Below are 24,771 nucleotides of genomic sequence, written 5' to 3' on the forward strand. Positions count from 1 at the left end.
GCAGGGGAGGGATCCCCCCCTCTGTCCCGTTCTGGCTGCCTGTGCCTCAATTTTATCCCACAACTTAGACATTCACATTACTCACACTCTCATAACACATACATATAGGATCTTGGGGGTGGGCACACTACATGGACTCCAAAAGACCATCAGGGTGTACACCTCACCCCTGGGGTCGTTGCCCACCTCTAAATTTTAAATACACGTAGACATTGAGGGCTAGCAGGAGGGGCTATGCGCTTACCTGCTGCTCTCTGGCAGGTAGCTCCATGCCCTCCTGGGTTTTAAATGCACCTTAGAACACACATGCATCAACACTACATATGAGCGGGCGGAGGGAGGTTTGGAGTCTTCACACACCCCCGTTCTCTGCGGCCTGCTGGAGCGGGGGGGCTAGGAGGAGGAGTTGGCCGTCCGACTGGGGTCTGGAATGTGGGGCCTCCCTGCTGCTGCGGAGTCGGGGTGGTCTGCTTCTCCCCACCGCAGGGAAAAGGGTAACACCACCTGGGTCTGGGTGCAGTTTCCCCCTCCAGGGGCAAGGGTACCTAGACCCGGTTCTTAGAGTACGCTTGAGGAGTGTGATTGTGTGTACAGTGTCTCTCTATGTCTGTCTCCACGGTGGTTGAGTGTTGAGTAATTGCATATGAGAGCATGAGGGTGGGAATGGATGTTTGTATCTGTGTGTGCCTGTATGTCTGTGTCTATATGTCAGGTTGGGTATCAGACGCCACCTCTCTAGGGACATCTCAGGCCCTCCTAGGTATGGAGGCCTATCTCCCCCGACCACTTCCCCTGCCAGTGGCAGACGCCCTCAGACATCGGTGCGTTGGTGGTTCTTTGTGTCCGGGGATGGGCGTCCAGGTACACACCGGCTCACTCCTTGGTGGCTGCTTATTGGGGCCTGGAGCCTGGGACTCGCTCGGGCCACTTCGGGGGTGGGGTGCCCTCGGCCTGGGGCTCGGTCACTCTGGCACAGCTGGTTGCCGGCGGACCTCACGGGCACGTCACTGCAACCCCCCCTGGCTTCTGCTCCACGACTGCTGAGTGACCCCTCATCTGGGACTCTCCTCAGCTCTTTCTGGGATAGCATGCGGCTGCCCTCTGTTGGTCTTCCTTGGTCTCTTGTGTTCTGGGGGCCTCTGGATGTCTGGAGTTTTGATCTCCTCCATACCTGCTTCATGCCCTGGAGGACGGGCTGTGGCTCCCACACCCTCTACCAGATCATTACATGAAGGAACCTTTAAAAAAACAAGCGTCCATGCTCACAGGTGTACACAGGGTGCTCTCACACACAAACTACACCCTTTTTGGCTCCTACCTTAAAGCACACTGTGCGCTGTCGATCTTACGTGCTGCACAATAATGTTTAATATTTAGTATTTACTGTTATATTCCCATATATCATCGTGATGTTGTTTATTCTATTGCTCTCGTTTTCTTCTGCTTGTTTTCTTTTTTCTTTCTCAACAGATGATCCAGGTGATTGATATATGTGTTTTTTGTCTGCTTATTTTGTTGGTTTTTATTTTTTGCCCTTTATCCCCGTCCCTCTTCTCCGCTGTTTTCCCCCCTCTTTCTTTCTCCCTTTTCTTTTCCTCATTCAAGTCTGTCCCATATCTAGCAAGTGAAAATTAAAAAAAACAAAAAAAACAATAAAAGGTGAAAAAAAAAAACAAAAAAAAAAAAAACGGACCAAACTTGAGTCAGGAGAACAACTGAGATAAGACCAGAGAACACCCCAGCACTTGTTTTCCCTCTGCTGTTTCTCTCTGTCCATTTCTGTGTTACTCTGCCGTCTGTGCTTAAGGCTGTACACCCCGGGGTTTTGCTTTGCTTGCTTTCTGCTATGTAATTCTCTTGCTAAATGTCTGTATGTATTTTTCCTGCTGTTTATATGATTCAGTGTATTGAACTCTATTCCAAGAATTCTACTCCTTTCCAGAGCATCTTTTTGAGTGCCTTGATTTTAATTGGATCTAAAAAGGTTGGCTCTCCACATCCTTGGTGGGAGAAGGTTATCATGATGGCTTCAAAATTTGTGACCACAATTCGCGACGTACGAAGGGACAAGGAATTAAGGTGATTTGCTGGGGGCCTTGGGGAATGCCAAAGCCTTGCACATCAGAGAACACCAAGCGGCTGCTACAATAAGGTAAGCAGAGTTTTTTTTCTGCTCAATTTTGGTGTTGTCTGAGTGCAGAAGGGGGGTTCCCAACCAGGCTCCAAGTAGATTTCACCTAACCTTGAAAAGGACTTTAATCAAATGGTTGCTGTTATTCTGAAAGATAAAGTGTTACACTGTAAGAAAAAATATTAGTTGCAGAGTTTAATGCTGCATCACGTGTGTGTGTGTGTTTTTCCTGTAACTTGTGTGACCCGCGGGGGAGTGTTAATGAGCGCTGTGTGTGTGGGGTGTGTGTGTAAAAGGCTGCTCTGCCCTGTACTTGAGTATGAATCCAGGGCTGTGCTGGGAGAGTTTGGGTTTATTTTTCCGCTATTCTTTAGTGTTGAGGAAGTGTATCTGAAGAATAGGCTTAAGTTGCACAGAAGTGAAAAGTTGAAGTGATGAAAAATGATGAAAAATGATGTATATGTCGGCACCCTCAAGGTGGTTACCACTGGAAACCTAGTTATCCATTTAGGTTGATAAGTTGACACAGGCTAACTAGGTTAACCACTTAACTGGTTAACCTAGTTAACCCAAGTGAATTGCTAGGTAGTCAGGTCTGCTCAGGCTTTGGAGGATTTTTGGAGATAAGAACTCAGCACGTAACACAGGGGCTTGGGGCTCGCAGTGGGAATCTGAGGGTTTCTTAGTCCACTGGTCTGGACACGCTGGGTAAATTGCGCGCGTCGCAGTATGAAAGGCGACACGTTTGGCCAAAGTGTAAATATGTAAATAGCTGTTACTAACCCTTAAGTAGAATCACTGCTGTAAATATTGCTAACTAGTAGTCTAGAATATAATCTTTTTGTTGCTGTAAATACTGCTTAATATTAATCTATGAATATAACCATTTATTGCTGTAAATACTGCTAAAATAACTCTTGCTGTAAATAAGAGTTAGAGGAATACGCATAAGGGGTGGGTTTTGATAAATAAATAAGAAAACGGGAAGTTAGTAGGTAGATAAGTAAAAAGTTGTAGATGGACTGTTTTGAGAGACTGAGAAAAAACTGAGCTCTCTGTGCTGCAGAGCACTGTGTCTGCAGGCAGTTTGCGAATCATCCCTAAGGAATGTGGAGGAGTGAGAGGAGCATCAGAGCAGTGAAAAGCGATAAGTCGGCAAAAATTAAGAATTGTTGAATATAAAGAGAAAAACAGACACTGGTGATGAAATATAATGTTGTTTATAGAATTTAAACTGAAAGATCTGCAGAAATAAAATATTTGTTAAGCAACAATGTAAGGTGGAAAATTTGTGGGTAAAATTGAGTAAAAGAAAATATTAATTGCCAAAATAGGGATAATTAATAAATAGGGATTGCAGGCACTTTTTTGGATTATTAGCTTAATGACGGTATGACAAAAGTTAAATAAACTGGAAATAGACTGCTTGACTAAAGTAAAAAAAAAAAAAAGATAACCCAACCTATAGCTAAATTATAACATATCCAAACTAATAACAGTAAGAATGACAACTATAAACTAATTCTAATAATAAAACATAGCTGGGATAAAACCCAGGCCTAAAATAATTAGAGGGAAAGTAAATAAATCACACAAACAAATAATAAATGAAATGCGGAGGTTTGTGTTGTGTTTGGAGAAATACAGAAGGCAGTGGTGATGATCTAAGAACATCTAAACATCTTAGTATGGAACAAGAGATAGAGACAAAATAAATAAGAACATGTTTGGGCTATAAAGAAGATAAGAGAGTCAAAACAGCATCCATAAATAGATCTCAGTAAAATGCAGGAGTTGTAGAAGAATTCTAATAATGTCTCAGAGTTTGCATGTGAAATGTATATTGAGGGTTTGTTATCACTCACCAAAGAGGAGTGCAAGAGTAGTAAATAATGAAGTTTTGTCTGTTGTAGAGAGTTCTGCTGAGGGGTCATAAACTCACCCAAAAGCATACAGAAAGTGGAAAAGACACCTGAGTAATATGATGTGAAATGAATGATTGTTGGAAATAAATTGTGTCAAGGAGTTCAGAATAAATAGGCTGACATGCGGGGTGAAGTGGTAATGAGGACACATATGAACAAATTAACAATAAGAGACACTGCTAGAGATCTGTTTAAAATGCTGCCATCACAAATAAATAGTTGGGAAGATAAAAGAAGGTAGGGTTTAAATGTAACTAACTGACATATTAAACCCAGAGCATATTAGCTAAAACCATTGAATGGAAAATAGTGAGTTGAATTAGAAGAGTTTTGTTGGAGAGGGTATGTTTTTTTAAACAGTTTTTGGACTTAATAATTTAGAGTAAAGTTTATGGCCTGTTGAGTGTGGCACAGGGAGACAGTAGCAGAGGAAAAAGGAAAAGTGAGAGAGCTCACATCGGCTGAGCTGCTGCTGCAGGAGGGGGCCTGTAAACACCATCACAGGGTGTAGCTGGTTCAGGTTCCCTGACAGTGGAGTGTGTGGGGTGGGCCCTGATATGCTGCCAAGAGTGTCCTTGACCAGTGCACAGGCTTTCAAATTATCTAAACCAAATGCAAGTGTGTGAGAAAAAGAGTAAAAGACTGAACTGCATGTCTCAAAGAGGGTATTGTTATGGTGAGCTTGTGCGAAGCTCAGAGGAGTCACCTGACACAGGAAGCAAAACTGTTTGCTTAAAAAAAGAAAAAAGATGTTACTTGTTTGTAAAGTTTAGGGCCCACATCAGTGAAGATGCTTAAAGAAGTGATCAAATGCTGAGTACTATGAACAAAAAAACAAAAAAAACAACACAAAATGTAAAAAAGAATAGTGCCCATTAGAGTGAGGAACAGCAAGAAAGAAACTCTAAATTTAAGAATAAAATATTAGAAGATAAACATCTGTGAGGAAAATGATGACGCAAGTAAACTTGTTCTCAAGTAAAATAAAATAAATACAGTATAACAAACTATTAAAATAAGAACTGGGGAAGTAAGACAGAACTGAATGAGAGAAAGGCATAAGACCTAACAGTAGAGAAGTAGTGGAAGGAATTGAGAATAATATAATTCAGTGAGTAAACAAAAAGCTTAAATATAATAATAACTGACTAGAGCGTAATGGTAACAATAACAAAACAGTAATTAGAAAGATGTAATAAATAATGCCATTAAGTGTAATAGTAAGGTAAGAGGAAGAAGGAGGAATGAATGCAAAGTGATTACACCTGAGCACTTTAGAGAAAAAATAAAAAGTTTAAATCTAAAGAAAAAAAAATATTTGGCTGGTAAAAGAAACAACAGAAATAAAAGTGTGGGATGCATGGCTGCAGCTGTGGATCACTAGAATTGCTGATCAAAAAAGAAAAAGCATGATTAGATATTGTGTGGGGGAAAGGATTAATAAGGGATCTTTGGTATCTAAAACACTTGCCTTGATACTGGTCAGACTGTGTGTAATCCTTCTTCTATAAGAGAAATAACATGTAGAAGAACTTCAGAGGCGCGTGACATAAGTGGGCCTTAACCCTTTAAAGCCCAGAGTGTCAGGCTTGAATCAGGAAGTATTTAAGTTTTAAGAGTCCCAAAACAGAGTGATTTTTACCGCCCAAGAAGGCAAATAAATAAATAAATAAATAAATTGCACTTTATAAGTTTAAGGAATAACTTGCAAAATGCTGTCTTTAGCAAATGCAATATGGTAACTCTTACATATGAAAAATTACTATTGCTTTTCATTTGTGAAGTTTAATAGGTATTGTGGCAATTTTGGGGCAATTATTTCAGGAATCAGAGTTTTGAGTAGGCACAGGGTTGATCCCACAGCTGCATTTTGTCACTTTACAGGAAAGTTGAGGAGAAAAACATAAAAAAGGTTTTAGATTGATAAATAGAAGTATGATAATAAAGCCCCTATGATCTTGTCTTAATCTTACAAGAAAAATAAAAAAGCAAATATAGATAAATCTATGCTGCCAGTAAGAAACACAGCGCTCCCTCTATAAAGCAGTGTGCATCATGCGGGGGGGGGGATACACAGGAGCAGGGTTTGGAGGGGATGATATAGCCATTACAAAGAAAACAAATTGATCTAAAATGCAATAAGGAAAAATCAAAAGTTGAGCCTTTGTATTTAAAAATATCAGAAGAGTGATTATGGTTTAGAGGAGGAGAAGTAAACATGAGAAAGTCAGAGATGTAGGAAGTCAGATAAAGGAGCTGAAGAGTGTGTGGGTGATTAGAAAAGGTGGGACAAAGAAAGCTGTGAGTGAGAGGAAAGGAAGCTCTATAGGAGAATTCAAAGAACAGGAGTAAGATGACGAAGAGTAACATGAAGTCGAGCTCACAGGTAAAAGAAAAAAGTGGAGCAAATGAAAACAGTTACTCACTAACTGATGTATGCACATACTCGAAAGAACAACTCTCCTGCTATGAAAAAAAAAAAAAGAAAGAAATAACTCCTTACACATGAAGGAGCTCACCAACTGAAGGAGAGAAACACAGAGCACCAGGAAAGACAGCAAGCCAAGAGCCTGTGGAGAGGAGCAACACTGGCACTGCGAAGACCTACGTCACTGATGAGGCCCTGCACAAAGGTGGAGTAGAGGACTCAGCCGGATGACGACATCTAATGGTTGGCATGTGTGAAAGCCCAGAAACTACAGAGAGGGGTGTCCAAGGGAAGATCCACAACTCATGAAACTGAGATAGAGGTTGCTCTATCCCTCGAGTCTAATGAAAGACTGTATCTGCAGAGGGCTGGAAAAGTGTATTAAAACACACTTTTAGTCGGCTGACACACTCGTCAATCTGCTGAGGAGCGACAATCGGTGGCCTCTAAGAGCAAACATCGTCTGCATCTGGGATGTTCTCTGTGTGGATGTTACTGAAGAAGTCCGAGAGGAATGTGGAGTCTTTTACTGCCATGAGAAATCTTCAGTACATGGACTGTGACTGATATCAGAGTACCTAACTATCCATGACATTTGTAGTGAACAACATGAAGCTGCTGCATCAGTAATACTCGCAAAAAACTAATAAGTTTAAAGCCCTGGGCTCCACACCCCTTGTGTTACTCTCCCAGTAGAAAAACAATACAAATAATTAAAGCTGCAAGCAGCGTTATGAGGGCCCTCACACCCCATTGCGTCGAGCCACGCCAACACCTAAAACCAGCACGTTCGATCTGATGTCACATTGATGGAATTCATGCATTTAACCACCAGCTAACATTTCATCTCATTCAATCATGATTATAGTCATCCCACTAGGAGGCGCTCTAACCATTACCGACAAATGGCATAACAAACATTTCCGAGCTCAAGTCTCATCATGCCTGCGACCTTTGGGAGAGACTGGACATTGTGTTTTTGAGTGACAGCAGATTACTGCTTTTTGGCGAGTGATTGAAACTCCACGTGCCACCATGTCCACCCCGTTTCCCTGAACGGAAAAAGCTTCGCAATTTAACATCACAAAGGTCTTTAGATTTCACCCACTGGAGATCGCGTCAATCTTACAAAATCCCTTGGAGTTCATCAAAGAACGGTACCTAAAAAGAGGGGAAAATGTCGCCAAAATTACACATTAATTTTAAAATGGCTGACTTCCTGTTGGATTTGGGATATTGCTCCAAGAGACTTTTTTGTACATCTTGATATCTTACATAAGCTTGCCAGATTTCAGACTCATAGATAAAACACAGAGCAGGGGCTGATGTTTTGAAATTTTGTAGGGGGCGCTGTGGAGCCATTTTGCGCCATTTAATGAAAATGATCCCGTAAAAAGAGAGCGCTCATCACATTGGAGGTGTGCGCCCAATTTCAAGACTTTTTAAACTTTCCAAGCCCCTCAAAAGCCACTTTATTGTTCATGGTGAACCCCGTTGCCACTAGGGTGTGCCGTTCAGTTTAAAGTCACAATTTTCTCACTGAAGCATCATGAGGGACTGATGGTGATATTCACCGCTTTTGAGGTGGCCACAATGAACCTGTGAAAATCAGTAGAAGAAAATGAAAGCCATGGCATTTCCTGGTGCCACTAGGTGGCGCTCTACCTATTCCTGACAATGGGCACATCATTCTGTTCAGGGCGGGTCTGACATCATTCCTGTAAAGTCTGGTACTGATCAGACTAGATTTCATTGAGTTATACTAATTTGTTTCTTAATGGCGAGACATCAATAATCGCCATGCTGCTGGGGTCACACCCTTCGCGAAAACTCAGTTTTCACTGTAACCCAAGACCAACTCCTTAAGGCTTTCCTGGAGAAATTTGAGGCTGCAGATGTCAACCATAACAATACTGTACACCAAAGTGTAAAACATGACATTTCCTGTTCCCACTAGGTGGCGCTGTCCCTGGTGTCAAATATGGCAGTTGAAATATGTTTTCATGGCGAGTCATCGAAATTCGCCATGGCGCCACGGCCTCACCGTATCGCGAAAACTCAAAAGCTCCGCAATTTAACATGGCCCAGGTGTGTAGTTGACACTGACCAAAGATGAAGCTTATACGACCAAATCCCAAGGAGGAGTTCGAAAAAGTTCGAGGCATGGAAATGGTAAAATTAGAGCCAAAATGTCACCTTCAATCCAAAATGGCGGACTTCCTGTTGGGTTTGTGACAATGGTCCCACTGACTTTTTTGTTCATCTTGGCATGATACACATGTGTGCCAGATTTCATACATGTAGCTCAAACGATGTGTTCGTAGGGCTGCATTTAACAAGGCATAGGTGGCGCTCTAGAGCCATTTCTCAGTGCTCATATGTAAAACCATTAAAATACAAAATTTTTCACCAGACCTGGCATGTGTGCAAAATTTCATGAGTTTTTGAGCATGTTTTGTAGTTTCTTTCAAAAGGAAGAAAAAAGAAGAATGAATGCAGTGTGGAGGAGAAAGCAGAGAAGGATTCTGTCATATTGTTAACTGCATTGGCAAAGGGGGGGAAACATATAGTTTAGCAGAGCTAAACTATATGTTTAGCTCTCCCAAAGAATGAACCAAAAAAAACAACAACAAAAACAAAAACAAATAAGATATATATATATATATATATATATAAATAAATAAAAACAATTTAGGAGAAAATCTAAATTACCAGATATTTTGGAGGGAAAGAGGCTAAAGCCTCATACCCTATAAAAACTGAGCAAACGTCAAATTAAATTGTTCGTCTCCTCCTGAAGGCCCGCAACACCGCCTTTAGGTCAGGAGATGCACACGCCTACAGTACAGCCAGGGCTAATCTAAAGAAGGGCATCAAAAAAGCCAAACACCATTACAAAAAGAAGGTAGAAGAACACTTCTCCAACTCCAACCCCGACGCATGTGGCAAGGACTCCAGGCCATTACAGACTACAGGACCACCAAACCCTCCCCCACATCCTCTGATGTCTCCTTCCTCAACGAGCTCAACAACTTTTATGCTCGTTTTGAGCGAGGGAGCCCCACAACCACAACCAAAACAGACATGACGCCAGACCACCAACCTCTGACTCTCTCCCCACCGATGTAGGAGCGGTGCTGAGCAGGATCAATGTCCACAAGGCTGCAGGTCCTGATGGCATCCCCAGGCGTGTTCTCAGAGCGTGTTCTGGGAGCTTGCAGGAGTGCTCACAGACATATTCAACCTGTCCTTGGCCCACGCTGTGGTACCGGCCTGCTTCAAATCCACCTCCATCGTCCCGATACCCCAAAACTCTAACCCATCTAGCCTCAATGACTACGCCCAGTAGCACTCTCCCCCATCATCACTAAGTGCTTAGAGCAGCTGGTCCTAGCACACTTCAAATCCTGTCTCCCCCCCTCCCTCCCTGACCCCTGGACCCCACCAATTCGCATACCGCCAGAACAGGAGCACAGAGGATGCAGTCTCCATCGCACTGCACTCTGTCCTCTCACACCTGGACAACAACAACATTCTACGCCAGAATGCTGTTTATAGTTCAGCATTCAATACAATCCACCCCTCACAACTCATCAGGAAACTGACAGACCTGGGCATCAGTTCCCTCATCTGCAAATGGTTACTGGACTTCCTGACCAACCACCCCCAACATGTCCGGCTGGATGCGGCTTATCTACAATCACAATGAACACCGGTGTACCACAAGGCTGTGTTATGAGCCCTTTCCTCTACTCCCTCTTCACCCACGACTGCAGACCTGCTGATGGTTCCAACACCATCATTAAGTTTGCAGATGACACCACGGTGATTGGCCTCATCAGTGACAACGATGAGACCGCCTACAGGGAGGAGGTGGATCGTCTGGCTGAGTGGTGCGACACAAACAACCTGCTGCTTAACACCGAGAAGACTAAGGAGCTCATCGTGGACTACAGGAGGAATGCTGACCCACATCCACCCATCCACATTAAGGGGACGGCTGTGGAGCCTGTGAGCAGCTTCAAGTTCCTGGGAGTCCACATCTCTGAGGATCTCATCTGGACAACCAACTGCTCCAAGCTGGTCAAGAAGGCTCACCAGCACCTCTTCTTCTTGAGGACTCTGAGGAAGAACCACCTGTCCTCAGACATCCTGGTGAACTTTTATCGCTGCACCATCGAGAGCATCCTGACCAACTGTATAACAGTCTGGTACGGGAACTGCTCTGCCTCGGACTGGAAGGCGTTGCAGAGGGTCGTGAAAACTGCCCAGCGCATCGCCGGAGCACCACTTCCTGCCATAAAGGACATCTACAGGAAGCGGTGTCTGAAAAGGGCTGGGAAAATCATCAAAGACCCCAGTCACCCATCACATGGACTCTTCACCCTCCTGCCCTTTAGGAGGCGCTACAGGAGCCTCCGGACTAAGACCACCAGATACCGGAACAGCTTCTTCCCCACAGCTGTCAGACTCCTGAACTCTGCCTCCTGACATCTGACCCACGTTAAACTCATGGACTGAACATACACACACCCACAACCACCTACGCACACACACAATGGACAACTGTACCCTCAAACACACAATAATAACATGGACTGAACCACCACTCACAACCACTAGCACTTTATATAGCCTCTGTAGAAATTATCCACATATCTCACTTATCTTAACTGCACTACTGTATAGTTCTGTGTAAATAATCATTCTGTACATATGATAATTTTTAACCCTACAACTGTTCATAACTTGCATAGTTCACATTTCTGTATAACTGTATATCTCATATTTCTGTATAGTTTTTTATTTCATATTCTGGATAGTTTTTCATATTTATATCCTGTTCATAGCCTGTACATAGCTTGTACTCACTACAGCCTGTACATACTTAGTTATAGAATATTCATAACATACTTCATACCATGTACATTATAACATACCATAATAGACCCATTTCTGTAATATACTTACATATCTATATTATTGCTAATATATATTGGAATATATCTATATCATGGCTAAAGCACTTCTGGATGGATGCAAACTGCATTTCGTTGCCCTGTACCTGTGACATGTGCAATGACAATAAAGTTGAATTCTATTCTATTCTATTCTAATTAGAAAAATGGGGCATACATTATCTTTCCTGTGTGTGGCAGGATCCAGTTGTCTGTGGACTGACATATTTAAATTCCTCAAATGCATACTCTAGCAAAAGCAGCAGAACTAAATGACTCTATTCTAGTTCCATTCTAGTTACAGTGTGCAGAGGTAGAGTTTGAAGCACTGAGGAGAGACATAAGGTCTGACCCAGCTACTTGGCATCCAAAAGGAAAGAGAAGAACATTTCATTGGTATGGGACAAACTGGGAAGATTAAGGTAAGGCAGTGTTAATGCAGCATGACATTACAAATCTCGAAATTGTTGAAGTAGACCCTTTTACCCTGCAATTAGTACTGTTTGTTTTTCAGGAGGTCTCAATGTTCATCATGACCATCCAGGTGTATTATAAACATAATACCAATTATATGTATTATTTACGGTCCAAAATTTACTATCACTCAAGTTAAGGAAAATGGGGTGTGAAGTAATTGTCTGCCTCAGAGTCCACCACACAAATGTGTAACAAGGTCCAATTAGGGAATTTTTATGATTACCGTCTATAAACTGAAAATTCATGCATGCCTGTGAAAATTTGTATTATTATTCTAATACAGCTGTTTTAGCTTTTCAATGGCTACTTTTCTGTAAAAACAAAGGCTGTCATGCTGTATAGTATTCAACTCAAGGTTGAACAGGCATGGAATTACGATGCCAGTCATCTAAAAGCACTTTATTATCCAAGGATAAACTGCAAAAATAAAACATTGCAAAACAATTGTTTATCGGACCCCCTTTTAGCAAGAATTTTGGAGAAGAGGAACTCCCTTTTTAACAGGAATAAATGCCCAGTAGAACTGGGCACAGGGGGGAGAGGTCATCTGCTGTGACCAGCTGGGGTGAGGAGAAAGAGACAGGACAAAAAACATGATGTGGAGGAGAGCCAGAGATTGATAATAACGAATAACTAATAATAGTTAGAGACCTAAAAGCTGGAGCCCTAGCTTCCCATTCTACTTTTAAATATTCTAGTAAGCTCAGAGTTCGAGAGTGAAGTGGGGAGATATAGTACTATAGGAGCAGGATGGTGAATTAAAAAACAGATTTAACAAGGAGCCTACGAAGAGAAGTCAATAGGAGAAATATACCCTGTCATTCTAGTCCCTGTCAGTATTCATGTTGCAACATTTTGATGTAGTTGGATGCTTTTTAAGGAGTTACAATGTCTACAACATCCTGATAATAACAAATTACAGTGGGCCAGCCTAGAAGTAATAAATACATGAACTTGTTTTCCAGCATCACTCTGGGACAGGACTTTAGAGATATGGCAGAAATGAAAGAAGGCAGTACCTGATATGTGCATATTAGCACATACTGGGGTAAAAAATGACTCCAAGAAACCTCACAGTGTCACTGGAAGCCAAAGTAATGCCATCGAGAGCATTCCGGCAGGCTGACTGACAGATGTGTGTTATCTGGCTTCATGGATGGATGAGAGAGAGGGTGTCATCAGCATGGCAGCGGCATGTTGTGCTTTTTGTAGTATTACCTGAAGGAGGAATGTGTAATGTAAACAGGAACTGGTCCTGATATGGAACCTTGTGAAGCTCAATAGTTAGTCTTGTGTGTGTGGGTGGATTCTTCTAATAACATGTTACGGTCAACAGTATCAAACATAGAGATCAATCCACTGTCAGAGGCCTTAAGAAGATCCTTTTTAACTTTCATCTAAGCTGTTTATGTGCTCTGAAACCTGACTGAAACTCTTTAAATAAGGCATTTCTTTGTGGCTATTTTACAGCTGCTCTTGTGGGGATTTTAGAGATAAAAGGAAAGTTGGATTGTCCTATAATTGGCTAGGACAGCTGGGTCAAGTGATGGTTTTTGAGTGACGGTAACTACTGCCAACTTGAAGAACTGTGTGGTCAATGTGGCATTGTCTATATGGGTATAGAGGTGTGGGAAGTTTGATCAGCCATATAGCCAGCAACGCTAAGTCTAGGGCTAAAAGTGATAATGATGAATTTTGAATTGGCAGCCGGTAACAGAGCTAATGTTTATTCAAATTCAGCATATAAATGTGAAATGTGCCTCAAATAGTGTTTAAGAACAAAGAGGATCTTAAGAGAAAACAACAGAGCCCCAATAGCCCTGTACTGAACTCTCTGCATTGGCTACCTTGTCAGGCTCGAGCAGATTTTAAGGTCCTGCTGCTCACCTACAAGGCTTTAAATGGATTGGCACCTACATACCTCTCCGACCTTTTACATCTTTATGTTCCATCCCGTGCTCTCCGATCTCAGGACTCTGGCCTTCTAAAAGTTCCTAGAGCCAGAAAAAAGACAATTGGAGAGCGTGCTTTTTCTTTTCGTGCCTGTTTCTGTGGAACAACCTCCCTCAAGATATTCGGCAGGCATGCTCTGTGGAGGTTTTAAAACTAAGCTGAAGACACATTTGTTCACCCTATCTTACATGTCTTAATTCTATTGCTTTTAGTTTTAAATTTTTACTGTTTTTAACTTGTATTGTGTCTTTTACCTGTATTGCTATGTATCGCTTTTATTTTACTTATCTTTTTAGTTTTAAATAGTTGTAAAGCACTTTGTTTGAAAGCGCTTTATAAATAAAGTTATTATTATTATTATTATTATTATTATTATTATTATTATTATTATCATTATTATTATTATTAATAGTGTACTGTATGAAGAGGCAGTAAACCAGCTAGTAGTCATCCTAAAGCTCCCTAGTGCTGTGGCTGTGATTAGATGTCTTGATCATCAGAAAACAGACACCTTAATGGCTAAATGAAACAACCTGGTAGACAAGCTAGCTAAGTGGGCTACTCTAGGTACACTTGTGGCAGCTTTACTATGCACTTCCTAAATTGATAGCTAGGTAAAGATAAGTAAAGCTTTCTCTTTATAACAGCATTTAGGACAAACATTTCAAAGTGCTTCACAAAATAAAGCAATGAATTGAATTTGCTAAGGAAGAGGTCAACTGGGTACAAATAGTAACTTTGGTACTAAGGTGCATGCAGTCGTGAACTAACAAGACTAAAACAACTAACATTGCATGGGATACTCAAAGGTCCATAGATACGTCCTCATAAAGGGCCTGTGTAGGTAACTGTGAACACAACTAATGCAGTCTACAAAGATATCTTTCTACAGGTGGAGACAGCATCTGGATAACAGATGGAGATGCAGAGGTCCTGGAGCAGGTGCTGGTGATCTGATCACGAGTGCGAGGGGACAACGGAGTGAAACAGGCTGCTCCAGACAGCTGAACCATGACCCATCCAGTGGCCATTGAATCTACTGCAGAGCCTACAGCCCATGTGGAGCCATCCAGTGCCAAAACCAGCTTCCGAATGATGGATGTGCAAGATCAACTACTACACACAACAGACCCTGCCTTCAATCAAGAGTAGGACCAAGTCATCTCGAGCACTCTTAGAAGCTATGCAAGATCCAGCAATCAAGAAGTACCAAGAGAGACTTTTCTCTGACTCATAAATTGGTTGAAATATGGAACTGAAGGAGGGACACAAGTTGGGTTAAGTTTGAAGCTGACTGCAGAGAAATGTCAACCTTGAAGCTATCAAAGGACATTTCAAAGCTCACACTGAGAAGTTTGTACAGAAAAAGAAACTGCACCTGACCAAGATGAAATCCAAAATTGGGAATTAATTATTTAATTGTATTATTTTCAATGTCACATATGGTGTTGTGTAATCCATGTATGTATGTGTCTCTACTGGTGTGTTTTATGCCTTACTTTCATTTTCCTGTAATTAGGCTGGTTTTAAGTTTCTTGAGTATTCTGTTGAGGATACTGTGTAGTATGCTTTGCAAATGAAGAGGAATCAATTTGTCTTGAATTGGTTAACCAAGAGAATTGGAGTGTTGGGAAATGTTATGTTGATGACTACGAGGTTTCTGGTGGAAGGAAGGGCCTATTCATTTGAGCAACAACTGTGTGGGATCTTTATACAAATTCTTATATTCTTTTTAGAGCTTGCTTTAAAGTATGCTAGCAAAAAAACAGCGCATGCATTAGTTTTCACGATTTTTGTTTTTCCTTTAGTCATGGCAGGGCTCTAGACTAACTTTTTGACATGGGCGTACCAGTACGCCTAACTTTAAAAATTTAGGCATACCGGCACAAAAGTTAGGCGCACTCAAATTTTTCAACCGCATCGCTTAACACCGCAGTTTTACATGTGCACTTTCTTTGGGGGGAAGTCCATACAGACAATATTAATTTCTAAATTATTAACTAACAAACTTGTGCTTAAATTGCTTTGTCAATATTGTAGAAAATGTTAAACTTAATCATCATCTTGGCTCCTCTGACGACCTGTTTGCTGCTGCCTGCTGCTGAAAGGCAGTAGGGAGAGGGGACACTTGGGCAGTGCATTTATTGTAGCATATAATGTGTTTTCTGGATACACTGCTGTTTTTTCAGCATTCAAAGATTGATGGCACCGTGTCAGAGCTGGCTATGAATTTCAGACGGATCAGTCCTTAACTTGACACAAAAGTTATCAATAGTTCTTTTCATCTTTTCTTATTACCCACAGCTACATCCACTTCTGTCGGGCCTAGGCTGCTGACTAGGGCAGGGTATCATCACTGATTTCTATAATCCATTCGATTCCGGTTCTCAAAGTCCTGATTCGATTCAATTTAGCCTCAGACAGTCAGAAATATTATAATTCTGATCATTTATCAGTTCTGATACACATGAGACTTCATCAGAATTGTGAACATCACAGCAGATGCCTTTGTGTCAAAGTAACTGAGAATAAAAGACAGAAAAACATGAAGGAGATTTTCCTGGTCTGGCGTTTTATAGCAGATAACCTTAAAAATATTCTGCAATATTCTGCAATTTTGCATAATTTTAAGAAGTTTAAATTTCTTCAGTATTGAACAGCAGAAATTAGGCTTTCTTGTCCGAGGTCATTTAAGTGAAAAAAAGAAAAGAAAAAGACAGCGGCCGACAGCGCTGTAAACAGCGGTAGACTGGTGGGTAATAAGCGAATAAATAATGCAGAAAACAGAGATTTGAGACGGGAAACTGTTCTTGAAGTACAGAGAGAGAGAGGGAGAGAGGGAGCTGTGCATGAAGTGTGATTTTTATCGTGGTGGAAGCAAAACAGCAAAAGTAAGAGGGAATTCATGACAACATTGATCAAATGTGAAGCGTAGTTTGCTGCTTCTTTTGCTGCTGGGTCGGTGAATTTTGGTTGGAGAGACAAAACCTGCAGCTCAGAATCAGCGCAAAAAAGATGGAAACACAGCGCGGACCCGACGAATCAGAATCGCTAAGCTCCGACAGCATGTCCGTGTTCGGGCTGTGGGGTGAGAAAGCCGAGAAAGACAAAGCTGATTCTGATGCGTCTGGTCCGCTCTGTGTTTACGTCTTTGTGTGGAATCCGTTAATGAATTGATATCGCTTAATTCAAGCTACTCACCTCTCTCTTCCACCTGCACTTTCAACTGGACCACGGCCAATCAGAGAGGTCCCGCCCCTGACTATCTCTGATTGGTTTAGTCCACGATGGGGGCATAATGTGTCTCTGTTGTTGACCACACGGAGAGTTGCAGAGATTTTTTTTTTTTTTGTTACCCGAAAATATTTGGTCGCACCGGTGCGACCAAATATTTTTTTTTTAGTCGCACCACTGAAAAATTTGGTCGCATTTGCGACCAAATTGGTCGCACTCTAGAGCCCTGCATGGGGTTTTTGAAGTGGTACCTCTAGGTACCACAGGGGGGAATGTGGTGGATTTATGTGTGACAAGTATACCTATATAACTATATACACTATATATCTATGTGCACTGAACATATATATTTTAACTTTCATGTAGAGTCTTAAGCACAAGACATTTTGCTTCACCATGGTTTATTAAGGTGGTACAGTAACAGGGCAGTTAATGTTGTTGAGAGTTCTCCTGAATAACTCACTCTCCAGCTCCGGTAACTAACCTCCCCTAATACACACTAAACGTCTTTCATGCAGCACAACCAAAACAGCAACATTGTAACAGTCATCCTGAAGACATCACAATAAAACATCATACAATATAATCACACACACACACACACACACACACACACACACACACACACACACACACACACACACACACACACACTGAACCTACACTGAAGTGTTTTTAATCACCATGTTAAGCATGTAGCATATGTAGTTATATTATAAGATTGTGCCACTTGCTGTGTAAGACTTAATAATTAGGACTAATGTGCGATGTTTGACCATGTCAAGACTTATTGTGATAAGCCAAAGCCAAAGGGTAGCTGAAGTCCTGACTGGCCTCTGGTCAGGAACTTGGCCGCTACCTGACCCCTGCAGCTGTGTCTGGCTGGAGGACGGGTGGGAAAGTTACCCAGCAGCAGGGGGCAGGGATACTGGTCCCTATATATTAGGGGACCAGAGGACACCCCAGCACTTTTTTCCCCTCTGCGGTTTCTCTCTGTTCGTTTCTGTGTTACTCTGCTGTCTGTGCTTAAGCCTGTACACCCCGGGGTTTTGCTTTGCTTGCTTTCTGCTATGTAATTCTCCTGCTAAATGTCTGTATGTATTTTTCCTGCTGTTCATATGATTCAGTGTATTAAACTCTGTTCCAAGAATTCTACTCTTTTCCAGAGCATCTTTTTGAGTGCCTTGATTTTAATTGGATCTAAAAAGGTTGGATCTCCACATCCTTGGTGGGAGAAGGTTATCATGATGGCTTCAAAATTTGCCACCACAACACAAAGTCCTGAAAGATCCTATAGCTATTAGTACCAGACCAGGGGCGATCGTGGCTTAAGAGTTGGCAGTTGGCAGTTCGCCTTGTAATCGGAAGGTTGCCGGTTCGAGCCCCAGCTTGGACAGTCTCAGTCGTTGTGTCCTTGGGCAAGACACTTCACCCATTGCCTACTGGTGGTGGTCAGAGGGCCCGGTGGCGCCAGTGTCCGGCAGCCTCGCCTCTGTCAGTGCACCCCAGGGTGGCTGTGGCTACAATGTAGCTTGCCATCACCAGTGTGTGAATATGTGTGTGAATGGGTGGATGACTGGGTGTGTAAAGCGCTTTGGGGTCCTTAGGGACTAGTAAAGCGCTATACAAATACAGGCCATTTACCATTCTGTAGAAGTAAAATTTTATTTATATAGCACCTTTCAAGATAAAAATCACAAAGTGCTTCACAGAAGCTAGAACATAAAACATAACATAAAACAACATCAACCAAAGGCAAGTTTAAAAAGATGGGTTTTTAACTGTTTTTTAAAGAACTGACAGAGTCTACAGATCTCAAATTCAATGGAAGAGAGTTCCAGAGTCTTGGAGCCACAGAAACAAAAGCTCTGTCACCTTTTGTTTTTAATCTAGTGTGCTGGACAACCACCAAGCCCTGGTCACAAGACCTCAGGGACCTGCTGCGAATATAAGGTTGAAGAAGGTCACTAATGTATATTGGAGCCAGTCCGTGCAGAGCCCTGAAGGTCAAAATTATATTCTTAAAATGGATCCTGAATTTAATGGGGAGCCAGTGCAGCTGGATCAGCAGGGGAGTGACATGGGAGAACCTAGGAGCCTTGGTTAAAAGCCTTGCAGCAGCATTTTGAACACCCTGCAGACGTTCCAAGGAGACATTACTTAGACAGGTAAACAACGAGTTACAATAGTCTAAACGAGATGAAACAAAAGCATGTATAATCATTTCAAGTTCGGAACGTGACACAATAGGACTCAGCTTAGCAATATTTCTTAAGTGGTAGAAACAGGAGCGAACCAGAGATTTAACATGAATATCCAAAGACAGAGGTGAGTCAAATGTAACACCAAGATTCCTAATAGAAGATTTAACAAAAGAAGCAAGGGGGCCTAGATTCTTTACTACCAAAGGTACAGTTTTATCAGGAGCAAAGACAAGGACTTCAGTTTTCTCAGCATTAAGTTGAAGATAATTATCAGCCATCCAGCCTCTGATAGAATCTAAGCATCTCTGCAAGATTAGAAGTTTAGAAACATCATGTGGCTTAAAGGAGATATATAGCTGAATATCATCTGCATAGCAGTGATACGAAATGTCCTTAAAAGTGCTGAGAAGTTCCTGAAGAGGGAGTAAATATAACAAAAACAGTACAGGTCCTAGGACAGAACCTTGTGGCACACACCATACGCAAGAGAAGTGAGAGAGGACCTGAACTTGGAGGTAGCCACAGAGAAGGATCGTTCACACAGATAGGATTTAAACCACTCCAAGGCAGTTCCCAATATACCCACCCAGTGTTTTAGTCTATCTAACAGAATATGATGGTCGACAGTATCGAAGGCAGAGATCAGGTCCAACAACAGTAAAACAGTGCACTCACCAGCATCATCACATATATCACTGGACACTCTAAGAAGTGCAGTTTCGGTGGAATGAGCTCTACAAAAACCAGATTGGAAATGATCAAGATTTATGTTCATCAAGAGCCGCCGTGAGTTGCTTGGCCACAACCTTCTCTAAAATCTTGGCGATAAATGGTAATTTTGAGATAGGTCTATAATTAATAAGCAAAGAAGGATCAAGTTTGGGTTTTTTTTTTTAAACAGTGGGTGAATAACAGCACTTTTACAAAAAACAGGGACCTGACCAGAAAGCAGTGAGGCATTGATAATTGTAAGCACACTAGGACCAATGGACTGAAAGACCTTTTTAAACAAAGGTCCAGATAAAACATCAAGAGGGCAGGAGGACGATTTTGTTGAGTCAACTCATTTGACCAGCTCAGATAAGGACACTGGTAAAAACCTTTCTAAAATAACAGGCCTAGAAGAATTTGGAGCAGACAAGAGGTACACAGAAGGAGAGATACTGTTCCTCACCTTGCAAACTTTTCCAAGAAAGAAAGAAAATTTTCACAGTCATCATTCGATGAATTTGGGACAGCAGGTGAAGCTGGAGCAAAAGCATTACATAGTTCAGGCATATTTGTGCTTCCTAGATTTGCCTAAAACAGAATGCTTGGTTAACTTGGTTAAATTGCACTGGTATACTCATTTAAATCGACCATTCAATATTTTTTTCTACTTTGAATACAAAAAATCTGAATGAGACTTCCGGTGAAGATGGTTAGCCAACCATCTTCACCGGAAGTCTCATTCAGATTTTTTGTAGAAGACGTGCTTTCACTGTGCTCCCGCTCCCACCTGTATTCATTACAGTGTAATGCGCGCTACTGTCTATATTTTTATCAAAACTATTGACTGAGAGTTTTGGGAATACGCAACAGCCCTAAATACGCTTTTTGGATGACAAGTAATGTCAAAACAGACGAAGATACAGACTCGAAAGACGACGGCCGCCATGACGAACAGTGCTAGCCAAACTGACATGCTAGTAGCAGTGGGCAACCAGCCCTCGCCCCCGGTGGACACTGCAGCTCTCATCCATGAGGTGACTAATAGCATCAGTGAGGTAATTGACCAAAAACTGTCTACACTGTCTGGGACACTGGAGAAAATTTCGTCCTCGCTGGAAAACGTCTCCAAACGCGTCACGGAGGCAGAGCAGAGAATCTCAGATGTGGAAGATGGGGTGACTGATCTCGCGGGAAGACTGGCTGAAGCTGAGGAGAAGATTAAGATCATGGCAAAAAGCTTGGATGATTTAGAGAACCGCAGCAGGCGCGACAACATCCGCATTATTAATCTGAAAGAAGGCGCGGAGGGTGAGAGTCCTATTCAGTTTTTTGAAGCCTGGCTGCCTACTACGTTCAGGCTGGGGAACAGCTCCACGAGTAAAGCCCGCATTAAAATTGACCGTGAACACCGAGGCCTCGGCCCGCGGGGTGCTCACCCCAGGCCGGTGATTATTAAGCTCCACAACTCCAGAGACAAACAGCAGATCATGTCAGCAGTGAGAGCGGCCCTGGAACTTCACTACGACGGACAGCGGATCTTTATAAACCAGGATTTTTCCTACCCGATCCGTGAGAAATGACGGGGATTTAATGCTTCTTGTCGTGCCTTAATTGACAAGGGCATCCGCTTCAGAATGCGCTACCCAGCGACGCTCGTGTTGAATCACAATGGCACTGAACACAAGTTTGATTCGCCTAAAGATGCACAAAGTTTCATCAATGCGCTGGATTAAAAGACAACTGATACTTGTCCCATACAACCTGTGGCACTGTTGGATTTAACTTAGAACATGACATGAGTTCAGCACGTCATAGGATGCATAAGTCCACTGTGTTTAATGCAGCTTGAGGGAAAAGAGACAGGTTAAAGGGAAAATAGAGATTTGTTCATTTTTTGTACCTAAAGTGGCTTTAGGGCCAATATCTAGTATACAGTACTAATTGTTTACTCAGTCTTTAATTTTGTTTCACAACTGACAGTAACCCGATTTTATTCAGGTTTGGGAAGCGGGGGTGGGGTTTTGTTTTGTTTTGTTTTTTCTTTTCTCCCGTGGAGTGAAACTTCTTTTGGCTACACTGGTCTTGTAATACCACCCAGTGGGTGGCTTTTTTTGTTTTCCTTTTTTTTTTGTTTTGTTGTGTTTGTTTCTGGTTTGTGATATTTTGACGTTTATCCTAATTCCTATATTCTTATGCAGTTTGTTGTGTGTGTAAAGGTTCCTTTGCCATTCGTTTACGATGGTTTTGTTCATGTCAGCATGGCCAGTCCAGGCCATGGGTTAAATCTTTTACAGTGTGTTTATTATGATGGGGGTTTTTTGTTTGCTTCGGGTTGACGATTTTTGTCCAATGACTGACAACTTTTACAATGAGTAACATTAAAATTTTAACTCTCAATGTCAAGGGAATTAATTACGTTATTAAGAGACACAAAATACTTTCCTCACTCAAAAAAGATAGAGTGCAGATTGCATTACTGCAAGAGACTCACCTCACAGATTCTGAACACTTAAAACTCAAGCGTCATTGGGTGGGACAAATTCACTATTCCTCTTTTAACTCTAAAAGTAGAGGCGTTGCAATATTGATCCATAAAAATCTACCATTCACTCTAAATACTATTGTAAGGGATATGGATGGACGATTTATTCTGATTACTGGGCTTTTATATGGGGAACAAATTCTATTAGGAAGTGTTTATGCACTAAATACTTTGGATAGATTGTTTTATTCAAACCTTCTGGCAAAAACCTCCTCTGTGTGTCCGAATCACATAATAATTGGTGGGGATTTTAACTGTGGTTTGAGTCCTGAAACTGATTATAATCCACCAAAATCTCAACCACCTTCAAAAATGGCAAAGGCTACAATGGACTTCTGTTCAGATCTTGGTCTTTTTGATGCCTGGAGAGTTTGTAATCCACATGTGAAAGACTTTATTTTTTTCTCACGCCCCCATTTTTCTTTTTCCAGAATTGGTTACATGTTTGTTTCTAGATCTGTCCTTGACAGAACTCGGGCTTGTTTGACCAACACATGCGCTTTCTCAGACCACTCATCAGTCTCAATGGAGTTATTACCACCTTATTATGATCCCTTGTCTAGACACTGGCGGCTAAACCCAGCTCTCCTTAGTGACCCTCAATTTGTAAAATATTTAGAAGATCAGTGGGAACTTTTTCTTTCTACAAATGACTTACCGGGGGTTAGTGCTTCTACTCTATGGGAGGTGGGTAAGGCATTTCTCAGGGGCTCTATTATCTCTTTCACCTCAGTGAAAAAGAAGAGCACCTTAGCCAAACAATTAGTACTTGAACGCGACATTACTAACTTGGAGAGGGAGTTTAAGAAATCCTCGTCTGTTTCTGTGCTTAAAAAACTGGATGCAGCCAGATCAGCCCTGGACCAACTACTAACTCAGAAAGCGGAAACTGCAATATTCTATGCAAAGCATAGATTATTTGAATCGGGCAACAAACCTGGACGCTTACTTGCCCGACTTACCCAGGGGAAAAAGGGCTCTTATGCAATACCCTCTCTATAAGATAAGAAAGGTGTTTTACAATTTGAGGCTAAACTTATCAGCAAAATAATGAAAGAGTTCTATCAGGACTTATATTCCCCTGAGTGTCAAAATACTGTAGACGCTAGGAAATTGTTTCTTGATAATGTTAATCTCCCTATACTATCAGAGGAAAGTCGATTAGATCTTTGCAGTCCTATTAGGGCGCAGGAGATCTTAGATGCAATCAAATCCTTACAGAGTGGAAAAGCTCCAGGCCCTGATGGGTTTGGGCCAGAGTTTTATAAAAAAAAAAAAAAAATGGCCAAACACATGGTGGGCCCTTTATTAAAAATGTATATAGAATCTCTTGAGAGGGGCACACTTCCACCCACCTTAAACCTTGCCCATATATCCCTGATCTTAAAGAAGGATAAACCTGCAGATCTGTGTACATCTTACAGACCTATATGTTTACTCGGTGTAGATTGCAAGATTCTGTCCAAAATTTTATCTAGACGATTGGAGGAGGTTCTGCCAGTTCTGATAAAGCCTGACCAAACGGGTTTTGTCAAGAATAGATACTCCCGCTCCAATGTACGCCGACTCATAAATGTTGTGCAGTTCTCTCAGAACACCAATTATAGGGCTCTTGCAATTTCATTGGATGCTGAGAAAGCATTTGATCAGGTGGAGTGGGAGTATCTATTTGATGTCTTGGAAAGATTTGGTTTGGGATCTGAATTTGTCAAGTGGGTCAAACTGTTGTATGGGGCCCCAGCTGCAAGGGTATTGGTTAACGGCTCGGTCTCAGATGTTTTCCCACTGGGTAGAGGAACGCGTCAGGGATGCCCCCTTTCTCCCCTACTGTTTGCACTTGCATTGGAGCCACTGGCAGAGGCTGTAAGAACTGACCCTGAGATCTGTGGGGTAACCTTGTTGAATACTGAATACAGTATTTCCCTTTACGCGGATGACGTATTGCTCTTTCTCACTAAGCCAGAAACATCTATTCCTGCACTGATACATATCATTAATCAATTTGGCCTTTTTTCAGGGTATAAAATAAATTATGATAAATCTGAAGCTTTGCCACTGGGTGATGGGGGGAGGTGGGACACTCCTCCTAATTTTCCTTTCAGGTGGTCAACCACTGGTTTTACATATTTAGGTATTAGGGTGTCCGCAGACACAACAGAGTTGTACAAGTTGAACTTTAAACCAATTGTGGCCTCAATTAAGAATGAC

At 41.9% G+C, this 24,771-nt stretch overlaps 1 protein-coding gene and 1 long non-coding RNA gene across 6 annotated transcripts in view; one reads left to right on the forward strand and one right to left on the reverse strand.

The window, feature by feature from the left end:
* Positions 1–24,771, reverse strand: part of celf1 (cugbp, Elav-like family member 1) — a 150,271-nt gene that overhangs the window by 35,001 nt on the left and 90,499 nt on the right. The gene's annotated exons all lie outside the window — the stretch shown is intronic.
* Positions 1,640–15,200, forward strand: LOC120437300. The gene is made up of 2 exons (XR_005610998.1): positions 1,640–2,152; positions 14,765–15,200. It is a non-coding gene; the product is annotated as an uncharacterized LOC120437300 (long non-coding RNA).

Source organism: Oreochromis aureus, unplaced genomic scaffold (genome assembly GCF_013358895.1).
Source record: "Oreochromis aureus strain Israel breed Guangdong unplaced genomic scaffold, ZZ_aureus HiC_scaffold_60, whole genome shotgun sequence".
Taxonomy (NCBI): domain Eukaryota; kingdom Metazoa; phylum Chordata; class Actinopteri; order Cichliformes; family Cichlidae; genus Oreochromis; species Oreochromis aureus.